Source organism: Alnus glutinosa, chromosome 1, assembly GCF_958979055.1.
Source record: "Alnus glutinosa chromosome 1, dhAlnGlut1.1, whole genome shotgun sequence".
NCBI lineage: Eukaryota > Viridiplantae > Streptophyta > Magnoliopsida > Fagales > Betulaceae > Alnus > Alnus glutinosa.
Window position 1 is genome coordinate 49187654 of NC_084886.1, and position 5413 is coordinate 49193066.

General features: G+C 31.1%; 1 pseudogene; it reads left to right on the forward strand.

The window, feature by feature from the left end:
- LOC133855773 (uncharacterized) overlaps positions 1 to 1732 on the forward strand; it is a 2667-nt pseudogene extending 935 nt beyond the window's left edge.
- Positions 1733 to 5413: the final 3681 nt, after the last annotated feature.

The window sequence follows — 5413 nt, forward strand, 5'->3', positions numbered from 1 at the left end:
AACTGCAAAACTGATGCATCTGAATGTCCAATTTTTGGGTTTTTGAACCTTTGTGGCTTAAGTAGATGGGATTTATTATCTAAGTAACAAGTGGTTGAAGTATCGTTTGCCTGAGTTGTTGAAGTTGAAGTAATTTGTCATTTGGAACTCTCACCTGGACAAGAAAGAGGGGAAAAATTGCTGGTGGAGTTAGAAATTCTGATGTTAATCATGACAGAACCCAGATCCCTTTATCGGAAGTGAATGCAGAAATAAAATCCTTAATATGATTGCAAGAGAATTAATATATTTTCCTCTATAGCCATGGTGCGATATATAGCAAATGGGAAGACAGTAGAAATCGGAAGGTTCAGAACTTTCAGTTATGTCACTGGCTACTCTTCGGGTGTTGAGTACATGTAAGCTTCACTTTTTTTGATCTCTTTTTGCCTGTGGTTCATGTGAGGAAGCCATGTCTGATATTGATCAAGTAGTTTATAGACAGCTGGATAGGACCCTTTACTGAATATATTTGCCAAGTCCTCCCTGTAAGCATTGGTTGCAGCTGCTTGCTCTGGCTTGTCAGCTATCAAACTACATCCTAAACTAAGAAGAATATAGTAGGTATTATGGCTAGCTAGGACAAACCAACTTAGAGGTTTTGGTGTCAAACAAAGTGGGGCTTCCACCTGTGTGTTTTTTGTCAGGTTGAAGATTGACCCAACCACAATCCTAAGGGCTGCCAGCAGCTGAAGTTAGTCTTGAAATGAGATTTGAGGTCTGAAAGCAGGCTTGGGTTTCGCAAGGTTTATGGGATCTTTCAGGTTAGAGTGGGAGGCTTGTCCACTTTACTGTATATCTTTCACATACTAATGTCAATTCCTCTGTCACAAGAATTGTTGATTCTTGTTGATACACCATACCTTAGAAGGTATTTACTTACCGGTAGATAGATGGAAAGAGACTTGTTTCATTGGATTATGTGCTTAAACCATAGGATTATGTGGCTTCTTCTTGTCTTTTCTTCCTGGGGCTGTGCCTACAGTGTTGTTGTGTTATTATCCGTGCAAATAGTATACTTCTATAGATTTGTCTTAGGGATGTTCGCTGCGTACTTGGGAAAGTTTACATTGGTGTGTGTGCTTTGCCTATGGTCTTTAAGGGAAATGCTAAAAATACAACTAGTGCACAGGGTCTTTAAACCAAATGAAATCTCCTCCCTCATAAACTAGGGTGGATGGAGGAATGGTTATCCTATATGATTGTGAGAGTTGTATTTACCTATGAGAACAAAATATATACATTTGTTCAATGTGTTTGTGAATGACTGTGGAGATCGAGCACAGGTAAAACCAGTCAGTTTCAATTTTGCATATGCCTTGATGCAGTTCGCAAACTTCAAGTTTCATATGAGATAGTACCTTCATTGTTTTAAGTTGTCAATGTATATGTATGTGTAATTATAAAGATTTTCTTCTTCATTTAAACTACTTTTGAATCAAGACAATGAGTTCTCTTCTATTTCGGTTAACTGTACGTCTCGAGTCTTCCATTGTTGCTAAAATTGGTCATTAGTTGAGATTATATTTGCATTCAAAAATATCGTCTTCCCATTGGGTACTTGAAATTTCATGAGCTTGAAAGTCTTCTTTATTTTCAGTTTCCAGGACAGCTAATACAGCACTGGAGGATGACTTCTACCAGACTCTGAGAAATGGAAGATTGCTAAAATTTACTTGAAGATGCTTGGGAGGTTTGTTTATGCCTCTGGTATTATATTCATCATTTTTCTCTATTTGTTTGTTAAGATAGTTTGCACCTGACATGTCCAATGTCATGCATTGTTGTGATAGTATCATTGTTTGCCCCCCAATATATATATATAAGAGAAAATAAAATACAACTTCTGGATTAGCCAATTATTTTGTGCTAGCCACTAGATACATCAGAAGATTCCTCATTTCTAAAGCAATTGCTCAAGATTCAAGAAGAAATAAAAATCAGATGATTATCCATATTAGCATGAGGTGCAAGATTATTTTCATTTGGCATCAACGACAGATGCATGTTAAGGAATTATAAGGATAGAAATCCATTGGAATAAATGTTTATTTGAATTTCCTAAATCAAGAGATTTAGATGATTTGATTACCGTAGATTAATGTTTTTGTTAACCCTAATTTGAAGGATATGTTTGTATTTGAAAATTTTCAAATAACATGTAAAATTCTATAAATTGAGCATTGTACTTAAATCAAATATGAAGGGATATGTATCCTATAAGGCTTTAACATGTATCACCTTAATTTTTGTATATTTCTCTCTTTCCTTTATCTCTTTAGATTATTATTAGGTTTTATATCGTACCAGAGTTATAGGCTAACACCAATGTTCAATTCCAATGGTCTTGTAAAATTTTCTCTTCTTTTGTTTTATTGTCTTATTTTTTTATAGTCTTTTTACAAATCTCCTCACCATAGATCTTGCATTCTTGTATCTAATGGTGAAAAAAAAAAGAAAAAAGAGGAAGAAGTTTTGTGTGGTGATATGCGAGGCGTGAGTAAAAAAAAAACAAAAAAAAAAGGAAAAGAAAAGAAAAGAAAGAAAGAAAGAAGAAGTTTGTTGTTTGTGGGGGTGATGCAAGGCGTGAGTAGAAAGAAAGGAAAAGGAAGTTCGTGTTTCAAGGAGTGAAAAGAAGAAGAAGAATAAGAAACCAAGAGGAAAAAGAGTGAAAAGAAAAAGAAGAAACCGAGAGGAAAAAAAATAGGTTGACAAAAAAAAGAGAGAAAAAAGCCCGAGCGGCATATGAAGGGTCTATGATCCTCTACTCTCTCTCTCTAACTTCTTTTCTTGGACATTTCATTGACTTGAACGTCAGAGGAGGCTTCGCCGGCTAACGCCCAGCGAGTCTCTACTGTTTTGCAGGTCAACACGTTGGCAAAGGGAAGGCTCTGATTTGGCCACATCATCGGACCAAAATTTGCACTAATAGATTGACGCCGTCTGTGGGAACGACTCATTGTTCTTACAAAAATAAAAGTTCAGAATGGTGACCGGTGATCAAGAGCACCATTCGTCAAGAAAGGGAGAGTGGAACAGAGCCGAGCTCGTACATGACAGATTTGAACTCAAGAGCAGCAGATTTACGCTCATGTGCGGGGATTTTATAAAGATTCGTGTTATTATGGCTTTTTGATGATAACTACACCAAAGCAAAGCTGGCTTCGGCAAGCGCATATGTGTACATTTGTGGGTCTGAGATTATGGTACAGAGAACGCCGGTCAGGTCAATATACTCTCTATGGCAATAGATCCGTGTGCAAGAATAGGTCAAATCTAAAAAGAGGGTTCTGTTCGATAACCATCTTCTCCTTTCCTTATTTTCACTTATAAAATAAAAAAAAATAAAAAAAAAAAAAAAAAAATCAACTTCAAAACATTCAAACTTTTTTCACTTTTTATATCACATTAATAATTTTTTATTACTATTGAAATAAAAAAACAATTACAAAACATTTTTTTTCCACTTTTTTCATGCTAATTCTTCCATTTATATCACGCTAGGGGTGTAAACGAGCTGAGCTACTCGTGAGCTTACTCGAGATCGGCTCGAATAAACTCGACTCGTGCTCGAATCGATTATTAAATGAGCTACTCGTGAACACGAAAATCAAACTCGATTATTAAACGATGCAAACTCGTATAAACTCGACTCGACCCGACTAAAGCTCGTGAACCCGCTCGTATAAGGATCGACTCGTTTATTAAGGCTCGACTCGTATAGTCATATATATATATATATATAATGAATAATATACTATGTGTATTATGTAAGCATAAATTAAGTAACAAATAACAATAGTTATTGGTCAATATATATTAATTGGTCATATTTATATAAAATAGTAAAAATGAATAATATCAATAATTAATTGTTAGTCATATGATATAATGACAATCCAGATACTTAATCAAATTATTCATATAATATAATAAGATTATAATTTATAGGATTATATGATCATATAATAATATAACATTGTACCATACTACCATATGACATGTAATTTATGTAAATATAAAATATGCAATCACTTTACTATATGCTATGAGTATTATCATTAAATATTTAATAATTATTACATACGGATTGTTAGATCATGTTAATATGTTAAATATACTATCATATGATAATACTTAGATCATATGATCATATAATATTAGTATTATTAGTAGGTAATTATGAATTATTATAAATTTGATAATTATGATTTATTACTCGTAAATTTATAAAAATCATACTTAATTACTTATTATAGATTCATAGATAATCTCATAAATCAAGTGATATGATATGATTCATAATTTATAATCATAAATATATATACATATTACTATATTAGTAACATATATAATTATAGCTATATAGTGTCATATATGATATAGACTATAGTATACAAATTCATACTAATATAATGGTTTAGTATTTAGATACTTAGTTAGATACACTCATACACTTAATAAGTATGATTTATGATTTTAAGTATTTAATAATTATTAGTAATATTTAGATGCAATGAGTCAATGACTATGTATATAGATTACGAGAAATGATTCATACACTCATTTATCACAACAGCCCCACAACAAGCTGACGTGGCTGGTAATATTTTATTATTTTTTTGTTTTGTTTTCATTTCTTTTTGTAAAAAAATTATAAAATATTACCAGCCACGTCAGCTTGTTGTGGTGTTGTTGTGAAAAATAAGTGTAGGAATCATTTCTCATAGATTACATACGTACGTAATTATGAATTCACATTATTCATATGATATAATGACACATATGAAACTTAATGATATTATTCATATATAATAATAATGTGATTCATATAATCCCAAATTAAGTTATTAGGATTGAAATTACTTATATATTAATTATAATGATAATTCATAACTTGTGATCATATGATTTAATATTGTGTTATATAACCGTTAGTTGTTAGATATGATCTGATTAATATTATCATATAGGACTATATGATAATATAATAATTATCATTGTAAGACATTGTTAATGTTTTAACTTAATATAAGTTAGTTAGTTTTTATATTGACTGTTAATTTTTTTTTTTAATGCCAAAAATAAAACGATAATACTTTTTTATTCGAGATCATATGATAGTGCTTAGATTATATGAAAACATCATTATCATGTATATGATTTATATCTATCTATATTAACTTATTAAGTATGTAAGTATTGACTAAATCCACATCACATGTAAGTATTGTAATCTTATAATTATAATTTATAAAAGATCTTGAAAAATTCATGTTTGTAATTATAATTTCTTATATTTCTGTTTGTATTTGTTTAAATGTAATATTATTTTATTTTTGTAGTTGAAAATTTGTAATTCAGAATTGTAATT